At 37.2% G+C, this 14,518-nt stretch overlaps 1 long non-coding RNA gene across 1 annotated transcript; it reads right to left on the bottom strand.

The window, feature by feature from the left end:
- Positions 1–2,718: 2,718 nt before the first annotated feature.
- LOC141677083 (uncharacterized) lies at positions 2,719–6,209 on the bottom strand. The gene is made up of 3 exons (XR_012557323.1): positions 6,043–6,209; positions 5,900–5,957; positions 2,719–2,881 (listed from the first exon to the last, which is right to left on the bottom strand). It is a non-coding gene; the product is annotated as an uncharacterized LOC141677083 (long non-coding RNA).
- Between the last annotated feature and the right edge of the window lie 8,309 nt (positions 6,210–14,518).

Raw genomic sequence — 14,518 nt, 5'->3', positions numbered from 1 at the left:
TACCGGTGGAGTGCTTCACACTTGAGGAGCAACTGCTAAGGATCTCTGATCGTTGTCTCCGAATTATTTTAAAAGGTTAGATTCGATCCCTCGAATTTTTATTCACGATTTATATGCTTTTATTTGGATTTTGTATGTGTAAAAGTGTTTTGCCATGTCCCCGCTGCGTTTAAAATCCATCAGTCTTCAGGTACTGATAACACATTCAACCTTTCCTTCCGACTCAATGCGTCTGCTACCACGTTCGCTTTACCGGGATGATAATTAATCGAGCAATCATAGTCTTTGATCAACTCTAACCATCTCCTTTGTCTTATATTAAGTTCCTTCTATGTGAATATGTACTTTAAGCTTTTGTGATCCGTGAAAATCTCGCACTTTTCTCCATACAAATAATGTCTCCAAATCTTCAAAGCGAAAACTATGGCTGCTAGCTCCAAATCATGAGTAGGATACTTCTGTTCGTGTGGTTTCAATTGCCTTGACGCATACGTAATCACCTTTTCGTGCTGCATTAGAACACATCTTAATCCTTTGTGAGAAGCATCACTATAAATTACAAAATTCCCTTGATCATCTGGAAGTGACAAAATAGGTGTCGTGATCAATCGTCGCTTCAACTCCTGAAAACTTTCCTCGCATTTATCGTTCCATATAAACTTCTCATTCTTTCGTGTAAGCTTTGTTAATGGTGTGGCAATCCTCGAGAAATTTTGAACAAATCGACGATAATATCCCGCCAATCCTAAGAAACTTCTTACCTCAGTGGGTGTTTTCGGTCTCTCCCAATTCGTAATTGCCTCGATCTTTGCCGGGTCCACTTTGATCCCTTTATTACTAACTATGTGCCCTAAGAACTGAACTTCCTATAGCCAAAACTCACACTTCGAGAATTTAGCATATAACTTCTTTTTCCTTAAAATCTCCAAAGCCGTTCTCACATGTTCCGCATGATCCTCTTGTTGGGAACCACGGACTTAGGGTGTTACTACGTTTTACGATAAATATTACGAAAAGAGGATTACCTTGTTAATGGTTGATTCCACGCTCTTCTATTGTATTCCCAAATTCCCTTGAGCGAAGTGTGGCCTCCGTCTTCTCAAGTTATCCTCTCTTCTTGCTCCTTGGTGGCTATAATATGTTTTCACACAATTCCAAGCAAGAAGAGAATAAGAATATATATAGGCTACAATATGGACCATGGATAATTAGGTTGGGCCTTCTAATTACATCTTGAGCCTAGCCAAATGTAATTAAATATTAATTCAATCCACTAAAGAATTAATATTTGCACTACCTTTCCTAATACTGTAATTTAATTAATTCGGTTCCAATATTATTTGCTTAGACCATGGATAATTAGGTTGGGCCTTCTAATTACATCTTGAGCCTAGCCAAATGTAATTAAATATTAATTCAATCCACTAAAGAATTAATATTTGCACTACCTTTCCTAATACTGTAATTTATCCTCTCTTCTTGCTCCTTGGTGGCTATAATATGTTTTCACACAATTCCAAGCAAGAAGAGAATAAGAATATATATAGGCTACAATATGGACCATGGATAATTAGGTTGGGCCTTCTAATTACATCTTGAGCCTAGCCAAATGTAATTAAATATTAATTCAATCCACTAAAGAATTAATATTTGCACTACCTTTCCTAATACATCATTAACCCGAATATTATCAGGACATGGATTCCTTCAATAAATAATATCCACCATGTATATAATTCCATCACCCAAAATATAATGATATAATTCAAAAGAATTATTTCATATATAAATCAAAGCATGTAAATAATATACACGTGTCAATTACTATTTTCGGATTAAGAACCTAAGCATTAATAATAACATAGAATCTTAGTTCTCCTTCTTAATCAGTATTAAGGGAACAATTCTAAATTTGATCATGTTCAATATACACAAAGTATACTAGCATTATTTATTAGTCAATATAAACTAATCTAAATAATACTACAGCCATACCAGTGGATTGTCCAACACCACCTGTGCTGTGAACCTTATTATATTATATAACCGTATTTAACAATCTAATATTCTGTATCCCATTTGATACTAGATTGTTCACAATATATAATATTAGACAACATGTAAACATTTAAATGATTCTCAAATAAACTAGCCAGAAATAAATGTACATACTTCAAATAAATATTTTCAGTATACACTAACAATCTCCCATAATGTACCAGAACATATAATTCGTTTATTCATCATAATAGAAACATTACGATCCAAACAAACATTATAACCATCCAAAGCAAGTTTAGAAACCGAAATTAAATTCCTTCTAAAAGAAGGTACATAAAGACAATTGTTCAAAACCAAAATCCTATCAGAACCAAAAGATAAATGAATAACTCCTACTGCAACTACTGCTACTTTCGTAGCATCTCCCATGAACACGTATATCTCACCATCTCTAAGCATTCTGGATAGTTGGAACCTGTAACACCCCCAAATCCGGGGTCGGGGATCCGGGTTGTCACGAGTTCCATTTCCCTTAATAACACCCAATCTTAATAAATAATCAACTACTCTGTACTGTGACCCCACAATAAACACACACACCACAAGTTATAGTCTCAGAGATGAACACTCAAAAAATAACACAAGTCCTTATATTCCATAATTATAAACCGTTACACCTTAAAAAGGTTCTGAATAAATTTACATATTCCTTGCCATTATTACAATTCATATTATACATAAGTCTGGTTCATCAATAGTTGAAAACCTAGCCTATTGGTAGCTCCTACCTCAGCTACGGGGCATCAGCGCTTTCAGAAGACTGCGGAACGTTTTCTAACCGCTTGCGAATCGGGAGCTTGGTCCTGTTCATCTTTTCTATCTGTTGTTGTGTGATGAAAGAAGAAAGCAAGGGTGAGCAGCAAGCCCACCAAAATAATATGTATAATGATTAACAATATATGAGCCTTCTCATAGTACTCATGAAAGTCTTGGTCAAAAGAAATGAACCAAATTTGATATCTTAATGCGATGAAGTCGCAAAATATTCAGTATATATACATATATACTTTTCAAAATCTTGGAAGTCCTCTTCCATACATAATATACACAGAGTTCCAGTTATAATTGTATAAAAATATCGGTGCAAGGTGATCTCATATATCTACCCTTGTCTCAACGTTTTTCTGAAAACTTTTGATATGCATAAGATAATCATTAACTAGATATAAGTTGAAAATATGAAGTTACAAGATACCCCAATATACTTCTATCTTTTCCAAATATTACTTGAACTACCACCGTTCAAGTTATAATCAGTTCAAAAGTTCATCACATAGATGAGACTACAAGACAAGATTTGAATAGATTCAATCTTTGAATATCATTATAAATAATGAAGTTACGAGATACTTCATTAAATCTCGATATATATATACACCTATATATATACATTTCATACACTCCTTGAAAACCTCTGTTATGAAAATTATAAACAGAGTTGCAATATCCAATGAATTTGGAAAGGAGAAAACCTTGGCATAAACCTGATATCTTGCTGATCAGGCAAAGATACCAATAAGTAACCTTTTCTACTAGTAGATGGACGAATTCCCCACTGGTCATCACCCTGGCCGCAATAGGACCTTATGCTGGACTGCCACTCAGCCACTTACGCATTTGATGGACTCCCACTGAGCCACTTACACTTTCATGGACGCCCACTGAGCCCATGTTGCTTATGTCGACTCAAATAGATGAACTTACTTCCCGAACGATGGGCAAGTAATCAAGATGTTTTCTCAAAACAGCAACCTCGTTGCGAATGTAAAATACACCACTGAGCCGGATCCCTCAAGTTTTGAACGAGTATTTAAATCCCCTTTAAAAGGAAGATCTTAAATATAAAAATGAGTTTTGGGATCCGCTCTAACTTTTAAAAATCATTTTGAAGACTCGAAAACACTTTAAAGAGTGTTTGGAGTAATGCTGATTTAATGAAATAAATCAGTCCCAATATATTAGAAAATATCTGAATATTATTATTTAAATAATATTCCCATAAAGAATAATCTTTATAAAAAAATAATTGAAGTAGAAGTTTTAAAACTTATACTTGAAATGAGTATTAAATAACCAAAGATATACTTATACGAAAGTACTATCTTTATTTGAATAATCAAAGATAAGTTTGATTATCGACACCTTATTCTTTAATAAAATAAAGAATATCTCAGCAAATAATCAGAGTCATAGATCCTCAAATGAATATTCAAATAATATTTTTTAATTAAATAATATAAACTGAGTCATAAGCCCTCGAATGAATATTCAAATAATATTCAATAAATAATATAAAAGAGTCATAAGCCCTCGAATGAATATTCAAATAATATTCAAATAATAAAATAAAAGGAGTCATAAGTCCTCGAATGAATATTCAAAATAATATTCATTTAATAAAATAAAGAAGTCATAAGCCCTCGAATGGATATTCGTAATAATATTCATTAAATAAAATAAATGAGTCATAAGCCCTCGAATGAATATTCGAATAATATTCAATAAATAATATAAAAGAGTCATAAGCCCTCGAATGAATATTCAAATAATATTCAAATAATAAAATAAAAGGAGTTATAAGTCCTCGAATGAATATTCAAAATAATATTCATTTAATAAAATAAAGAAGTCATAAGCTCTCGAATGAATATTCGTAATAATATTCATTAAATAAAATAAAGTTATCGAATAAACCTTATTCGGTTAATAGTTTTAAAAACTATATCAATATATATATATATAAATATATATTATACTCGGGAGCCTCGCCTCCCGGTTTTAGAAAAAGTTCACCTTTTGATCCCCTATACTAAGGGTATACGCAAATACCGCTTATCTCTAGCATAGGTATTATGCAACGAATAAGTATTTGAACCAACAGATATATAAATCAAGAATACAAAACATGCATGCATATATACCATATCACATGCTACAATATATCGCAAGAATTTGCTAATAACAAATATGCATTTATCACAAGATCATGCATATACACATATACATCACAACAACAGTATAACGGGTAGAAAATTTGCCTGAGCGACTGGGGGTTACAAATGGCTCGGGACGAGTCTGGTAACCTATAAACAACATATAAGTTGGAATTAAACCGAAGTCACTTGTAAATCTATACTTTAACCAAATTAGACTCTAACGCTCGCTTTGCGCTTACTGATTCTCTTAAGTCGCTCGAGTACCCTCGGCTCCACCATTTTTAATAAATTAACCATTACGAGTTTTAAGGCGATTCCTTCGCGAGTACCTTACCAACTGCCTAATCCACTTAACATAATTGTTTCATACCCCAATTAGTCATTAAAGGTCCTTAAACACGGTTTCAAAGTAAGGCGAGGGGTAATGGTTCGGTCGCGAAACACCGTTACTTAAAACGGTCGTTTCTCCTAAACCGTACATCGGAATCAAACGAACTACATATCAAAACGAAGCTCGTAACATGAACTATCTAATAATGGCAATGGTCAAAACCTAACAGGGAGTTCTAGGGTCCTGATGTTAAGAGCAAAAACAGTCTAAAGTAAATCGGACATTACGACGGCTATGTTTACGCGATTTCCCAAATTTTTACCATTCCAAATCATATCAATCCAACTACCAATCAACAACAACTCAAGATACACATCAATGCTACTGATTTCAGTCATAATAAGCTCAAGGATCTCAATCCAATCATATATTATAACATCTCCAAATTCAACTAAACTACTTAACAATTAAGCTCGAATCATGCTTATCATTCAAATTACTACTCATCCATCCAAACCATCTCCAAACTTCAACATTCAAACTTATTACTAAAGGGTGTAAAGATTTATACCTTTCTTGGAGGGTGGAAAGTTACTAGGAAGCCTTATGGAGCCTCCTACAAGCTTGATCTTTCCAAAGAAATCAAGAACACAAAGTTAGGCTTTGAAGTTTCTAAAAGTCCGATTTAAATAACTGTAAAAATGAGGGTCTTACCATGATTATTTGGATGATACTTGTGAACAAGAGTTGTAGGCCATCTCAATACCTTTCCAACGAGCTATAGAACACAACATTTGAGTGAGAAATGAAGGAGATACACCAGTTTTAATGTGCTGGTTCTGTTTTGGCCGAGAGCAATGAAAATGGGGGAGAAAAAAGCTTGCTTGTTTTGACTTATTTTGTGGTGTAAATGGAATGGTAGGTGGATATTTGTTTGGCTAACTCTTGGTTAGTTAGTGGAAAGTGATGTAAGCAAGCCTATGTCACCACTTACATCACTCTTGCCACTTGTCCTCTTCTTATGGTGGAAGCTTTTCATTAAGCTTAATCCTTATTAATTAGGTGCTTTAATACTTGTATTATCCTTGCTAATCCCCTAGCTACTTGCCCAAGCTTGATCCTTAGTCGTTTAATTGCTTTACGACTCGTTTATTATTCATTCTCGTTGATCGTTTGAGGGATCATATCCGGGATCTTATTACTTGGGTTCCCCTAAACCTTTCTCAATATTTTATATTCCTTTTATGATCCTCTCTTATAACCCTTGAATTTAAATCCTTTTAATCATGTTACCTTATACTCAATTCTTTCGGTATCTGGTGGATTTTCGAAAAAAATCAAAGTGTCCGGATCCGAATTCTAATGACCTTTACATACACTCATTTAATTTATGGAATACTAATACGATCTTAGAATTTCCATAACAGTACTCCTATATAACGTGGTCTGATAATTTTCCTTAATCAGCATTGTCAGCAAAAGTTACTATTCATCCGTGTTTTAAAAATTCCAAAAATTGGGGTTATTACAGAACCCCTGCATAGAATTACAAACATGATCAGTGGCTCCTGTATCTACACACCAAGTGCTCGTAGATATAGCCGCTATAAATGTGTCTGTAACTAGAGAAAGAGACATACCAGTATTGTTTGTCTTCGTAGGAAGAGGACAATCATGTTTCCAGTGACCTGACTGTTTGTATCTGAAGCACTTTCCCTTAGGCTTTTTCACACCACCCTGAACTCCCACTGCCTTCACAGCTTTCCATGTCTGAGCCTTTTTCTTCTTCTTAATACCTTTCGGCTTAGAGGAAGAACCTTTCTTAGCCACATTCACTTGAACACTCTGCCGAAATAATCCTTCAGCTGCCTGAAGTTCTGTCAGCAGTTCCGCGAGACTATACTGCCTCTTGTTCATGTTGTAATTCAAACGGAACTGCTCAAAACTCTGGGACAAGCTCATAAGGATAATGTCAATCTGGGTTTCCCCGTCAAGTTCAGCACCAAGGATCTCTATCTCATTCAGATGCGACATCATCTTGAGAACATGATCCCTTACAGGTGTGCCTTCAGCCATCTGAGTGTTCATTAAAGCCTTCATGGCTACTTGCCTAGCAGCCCTATTCTGATCTCCAAAAAGTTCCTTGAGATTAAAGAGCATATCTGAAGCAGTGGCCATAGACTGATGCTGATGCTGCAAAACACCCGACATTGCTGCCAGAATGTAACATCGCGACATCTCATCATCCTTAATCCACCGTTTATAATACTCTTTCTCATCTTCAGGAGCATCAGCAGCAGGCTGTTCAGGCTTGGGTTCATAAGTGCAAAACTTGTACTCCTCAGCAGTCAACACAATGTCCAAATTTCGTTTCCATTCAATATAGTTAGGTCCGGTAAGTTTGTTATCCTTAAGTATGGTGAATAGTGGATTAAAACCCATTTTATCCTGAGAATCATGCATAAAAACATCATATAAATAAGGGTGCATTAATTATTAAGATCTAAATTATTAAAATTTAATGCACTAACATCTAAACACCATAAGCTTCTGGTACGCCACGATGTGTGACATGTATACCACCTAATTTTGTTTAAATGTTACTTCGGTCCTATTACTAAACAATATGCCACGTTGGGGTTGACTATATTATTTTTCATAGCTAAGTGTATACCATCATCAAATCTTAAATTATTCGAAATCTATGGAACTTGGTACGCCACGATGGGTGGCGTGTATACCTTCCAATATTCGTAATTTTGCCTTGAATAGAATATTTCAATTCAATATTCATCAATGGTTTGATTTCCAGGTAGTGGAGGAGTCACATCGGTCTCGCTTAAAACCCACAACCTTACAAGTTCGATAAACCCGTTTTTGACAAAATCACCCCAAATCAGAAATAAAGAAAATCCGTATTTATTCCTTTCAAAATTTATTAATTTAAGAAGTTTGTTCTAGTAATTTCTATAACATTCTATACACCATAAATTACATGCCACGATGGGTGACGTATATATAATTTATATTCGTCTTTATGTTAAATTACCTACAACCAATAATGGAGACCATGAGATTTAATTTCATATTAATTCCCTCTCCCACTTAGATTTTTTTTTTATTAAAATTGAGGAATTTTAAAATTAAATGGGGCCCTATGTTGTTATGATTATGTCTAATCATGCATTCAAAATACACACATAATTTTAGCAACATATAACATTTAATTAAAGCAATAAATAAAATTTATGTCCATGTCGTCCTAATTAAGTTAAACATGCAATTTTAAAAGAATTACACACATAATTAACGACACATATAATCAATAAATTAAAGCAATAATTAAAATTTAATGGAAAAAATTAAAATAAATTTTCCACTATTATGGCCCTTGAAAAAAAAATCCAGCTCTCAAAAAAAAATCTGCCCCAAGCGCGCCCCGACGCCCCCAGCAGCCCCGACAGCCCCAGCAGTCCCAGCTGCCGCAACGGCCCCAGCAGCCCCAGCTGCCGCAGTGGCCGCAGCGCGCGCGCCTGTTGCTTTTCTGTGAGTTTTGTTTTGATTTTGTTCGATCCAAACATCAACAGCAGCCCCTTGTAATCGCACAGCGGAACAAAAAACTACCGGAATTGATTTCCGATTGCACATAACTATTACAAAATACCCGGAACAATTACAAAAAAATAGATCTAATACAAAATTAATTTTGTAAAATCTATTCTAACACGATCAACCCTCGTGTAAATTACAACCACGATTAAACCACGTGGAAACCAAAACAAAAATTAACCACGATTAAACCATGTGGGATCCAAACACATAATTAAAATATACATGGCCATAATAGTGGATTAACAACCTGCATCAAAACCAATACAAGCAAAACACTATATACACGCATATATAATTACGACATGGATATTATATCATAAAACGTAGAACCCATTACCAGGCTCTTGATACCAATTGTTGGGAACCACGGACTTAGGGTGTTACTACATTTTACGATAAAGATTACGAAAAGAGGATTACCTTGTTAATGGTTGATTCCACGCTCTTCTATTGTATTCCCAAATTCCCTTGAGCGAAGTGTGGCCTCCGTCTTCTCAAGTTATCCTCTCTTCTTGCTCCTTGGTGGCTACAATATGTTTTCACACAATTCCAAGCAAGAAGAGAATAAGAATATATATAGGCTATGTTAGGGCGAAAACACGCGCTAATATTCACGCAAGTATACGCGTTCGCAAGTAATATAGAATATTTTCTAGTTCGTTCCCTCAGAGACTCAGACTAAATTATTGTCTAATTAAACTCACTCACCAATGTATGATTACTTCTCAATGTTAAGATACTAACACTTAAAATTGTTGATTAAATATTAACTATAATTAACTACTTACTTAATCACTTAACTAACACTTCAATTTATCAATAATAAAACACTCATGAGATCACAACTTCATTATTACTTCCTTCTATAGCCATTGTTATTACCTTTAGCATGTGACAGTGATGATATTAATCGAATAACACGAAACTGATAAAAGCCAACTTTCATTGTACTAATACCATTCTACCAAGCATCCACAATTAAGATAGAAGTTGAATAGTCATCAATTATGTTGAGTTCCCATATGTCTACAGAAATTGACAACACAACGATTTAAGCACAAGTTATTCCTTTTGATTACATAGGGCAAATAAAACGGTTAGAGTTACCCACTAATCATGCACAACGGACATGAACCCATGCTAGCATGGCAAGTTCTAAATCTCAAGATCCACCGTCGCTTCACAAGAGATTAACACCCTATCTTATATGTTCGCGACGCACATAAGACGAATACGCACAACCAATACTAGATATCATGCAATTATCACACACTAAAGTATTAAACAATTAACTAAAGAATTCCATAATAAATCCGTTGCAACCCCATGATCACGATTAGCCCACAATAGCACTTATCGTCATCATGGGTTCATATGAAATCATGATAAACAAACACAAGAAAATAATAACTAAACTAATTATATTAAAACAGAGTACGTCACAAGAGTAAATAAGTTCAAAGCAAGAAAACTAGCATCCAACGTTACAACGAAACAAGAATCACAAGAATATATGCTTCCTCTTCGTTGCGGTGTGCTAAATCGGTCTTCTTCCTTATCTCCTTCGCTCCTTGCGTAAAAACACAATCTTCTTCAATCCACACTTGTGAAAACGTCTCAAATCTACTTATATAATAGTCCCATAGAACTCAGATTACATAGAAGTGGAAACCAAACAAAAGTAGAAGTCCTAAAATAATTTATCTTTTTTTCCCGACCCTGCGCGGCCGCTCAGCATAGCTGAGCGGGCGCTCAGCTTGCTGCGCGGCCGCTCAGCAATGCTGAGCGGGCGCTCAGACCTCTACTGGAAAAAAATTGATTTTGCTTCGTTTCTTCGCCGTAATCTGCCCATTTCTTTCCTCTCGCAATGGTGAACACACGCCAAGGCTTATTCTTGATGATTCCTCCCCCGAAATGCAACTAAACCCTGAAATGCATAAACACTAGAAAAATGCATCAAATACACAAAATACTTGATTTCAAGACACCAATTTAAGCCATTTTAAGACGCTCTAAGTGGTATAAAATGCCACTTATCACACCCCCAAACTTAAATCGATGCTTGTCCTCAAGCATCACAGACTCAAAAACAAATAAAAATATGCATGAATGCAATCTATATGAAAATGCAGCGATCCCCTTACTACAATTAATCAACCAAATTGCCACATCCCAACGAATGCAGTTAGACAACTAAAGATCAATAAACTCATGCAAACGGACATACAGCCAGAAACGTGGTATGTGCAAATGCTTAACAGATATGCTTCAGAACTAGACCAATTACTATGACTAGACTATCCTCAAGGCAATCCTACGATTATACAAAGAATAAAAAATTCTAGGCACAAAGTGATATACAACACTACAAGAACTCTGGAGCTTACTACGGAATCGTGCTTTTTATTTATAACTCAAATGCTTATTTTGACCGTGCAATGAGTGAGGTCCACAAAAGACTTATACAATGGTATCCATGTAACGAGCGTTAGGTTAGCGGATCCCAGACTCTAAAAGCCTTAGGTCACTAGGCACAAAGTCCCCTAAGAACTTAATAACTCGAATACCAAAGAGCCCACTCTTGATCAATTATGCAAATTTTTTTTTTTTTTTTAACTTCTGAGCAAGTGCGTTTCGCTCCATCTTGCTCAACCCTAGACTACTCGCACCATATGCGAGCCGGCTACTAGCCATTTGACGCCTAGCCACAACTAGCAACAACTTCCATATTTTTTTCTCCAAAATTTTTTCTTTTTCATGCCTTTATCACTAAAAACCTATAATCGAATTCTAAGTATAATAAGTAGATTGACCTTGAAAATAACCAAATCATAACAACAATCTAGCCCTTACGCATTCTCTAAGACTTAGTGGACTTACAATTGTTTCTAGCATGCATATCAACCTACACAACTTAATATCACTTTAATGCTATCACTACACTCGCATCAATATCACAATCCAGTCGATAAATCATTGCAAAAGGGATCATGGTAAATGCATGAGCTACATGACATTCATAACAAAAAAAAACTATATGGCATAAATTATGCAACTATATGAACTAAACTATCATGAATATGCAACTAAATGACACACACACAATATTCCTTAACTACCACCCCCAAACTAAAAATCTTCACTGTCCTCAGTGAAAGTAGTAGAAAGGAACACAGGGTATACCTACTCGGAGTCATCATCATCATCACCCTCAGTGGGTGGAGTATCAGGCGGCGGGTATGCAGAGTCCTCACCAAAAACTGGCCACTGGATATCAGCTCCAAGGCCTCGAAAAGCAGTCCCTAACGCAAGGGTGAGCTCCTGAGCAAACCTGCTCTGCGTCTCATACATGGCATCCATCCGCCGTGAAAGCCTCCTATACTGGGCATCAACCATCCCAGCACCCTCCTGAGCTCTCGAAGAACCAGCCTCATCACGCCCTGGCCTAGCCATAGTAGCACCTCGTGCTGGACGCCCTCCTGGAAGACGATAACCCAGCCCATGCTCCTCAGGCTCACCACCGGTCCACTCCTGCATCCCATTCAGAGTGCCAGAATCAATCGAAGCTGCTGGCAACTGCAACTGCTCATGAGCCGGCCAGTTCACTCCCACTGCTAGGCATAGCTTCATAACCGTAGATGCATAAGGGATGTTCATATATATCGCTCCCCTCAAAAACTTCAGAATTCCTTGGTAGATAAACTCACCAAGGTCCACATAGTATTCCTCATTCAGAATTCCCCACAACAACTGTGCTCTCTCAACTGTGACCTCGTGTGCATGCGAAGAAGGCAAAATATTAGCACAAATAAATGCATTCCATGCACGGGCATACCTGTTCATGGCGATCGCCGGAAAGTGACGATACTCATTAGTGCCGGTCCTGCAGGTCCAAACTGTGCCCGGTCGACAGAGAGTCGCACAAATCAAATCCAAGTCAAAATCCTCAGCAGTCTTTTCATTCCAGTTCTCCTCCTCGGGCTTCCTCTCTCGCTGTCCAATCACACGGCGAATCGCCGCAGGATGATAATCAACCGTCAGCCCTCGGACCACAGAAAACCCATTCTTTTCAGCCTTCGCGTTCGCGTAGAACTCGCGAACAACGCTCATCGGTACTGCTTCGGGTGACTCACAAAAAGCTATCCACCCCTTCTCTGCAATCATGGGCAGCAACTCACCATCCCTCCCCGATGGTAAAAACCCCCTCTCCTTCAGAATCGGCTTCCCCAACAGCCTAGTGTACTCCTCTTCCGTGGCTCCGTCAGTTAACCGAGGCCTTGCAGCAGTACCCATCGATGAATCAGCAGTAGGAACCGTGCTGCTGCTGTCAATAGTGCGTGCTCTCTTGGGTGCCATTGATTCGTGAATAAAAGTGTGTAAGAACTGATTTTTGATGTTTGTGAGAGGGTTTAAGTGTAGGAAGTTTTGTGGGAGATATGTAGGATAGGTGTATGTATATATAGGGTGTGGATTAGATTAGGGTTTGGAAATTAAGGGGTAACATGATGGGGTAGTGGGAACAAATCGTGGGTTTATGGGCTAAAACTGTTTTTGTGTTTTTTTTTTCTGAACTGTAAAAAAAATTCTGGTACTCGACCCCTGAGCGGTCGCTCAGCAAAACTGAGCGGGCGCTCAGCTTGCTGCGCGGTCGCTCAGCAAAGCTGAGCGGGCGCTCAGGGGGTCACTGGAATTTTTTTTTTCAGCCCCTGTTTTCTGATTTTTTTGTGTTTTTGGATAGGTTATTAACTTCTAAGGGTTCCTGTAACAACAATTCATGGGTTGCCTCCCACGCAGCGCTTCTTTTTCGTCATTAGCTTGACATTTCGTACCCTTCTCAAGTAGTCAACAAAATGGCACTAACCACTTCTCGGTTTGCCATGTCCCCATAGTAGTGCTTTAACCACTGACCGTTAACCTTGAATGCTTGGTCTGGATCATTCTCAAAAATTTCCACCGCTCCATGTGGAAACACAGTTTTGACAATAAAAGGTCCAGACCACCTTGATTTCAACTTCCCAGGAAAAAGTCGGAGCCGAGAGTTGAATAAGAGAACTTGTTGCCCTGGCACAAATAACTTTGGATGTAGCCTCCTATCGTGCCATCTCTTCACCTTTTCCTTATACATTTTGTTATTTTCGTACGCTTGAAGTCGAAATTCATCAAGTTCATTAAGCTGAAGCATTCTTTTCTTACCAGCTGCATCTAAATCCAGGTTCAACTTTTTCAATGCCCAGTAGGCCTTATGCTCAAGCTCCGCAGGTAGATGACATCCCTTACCGTACACCAACTGAAACGGTGACATCCCAAGTGGAGTTTTGTATGCTGTTTTGTAAGCCCAAACAGCTTCATCGAGCTTTAAAGACCAATCCTTCCTTGACGGACAAACAACCTTCTCTAGAATGCGCTTTATCTCTCTGTTAGACACTTCCGCTTGACCATTTGTTTGCGGATGATAGGCAGTAGCTACTCTATGATTCACATTATAACGCTGCATCATAGAAGTGAACTTACGGTTGCAAAAATGCGATCCTTCATCACTTATGATTACCCGAGGTGTTCCAAACCTTGTGAAAATTTG

Source organism: Apium graveolens, chromosome 8 (assembly GCF_009905375.1).
Source record: "Apium graveolens cultivar Ventura chromosome 8, ASM990537v1, whole genome shotgun sequence".
Lineage (NCBI taxonomy): Eukaryota > Viridiplantae > Streptophyta > Magnoliopsida > Apiales > Apiaceae > Apium > Apium graveolens.
Note: the sequence above shows the minus strand (reverse complement) of the source record. Positions and strands in the feature narration are given on the sequence as shown.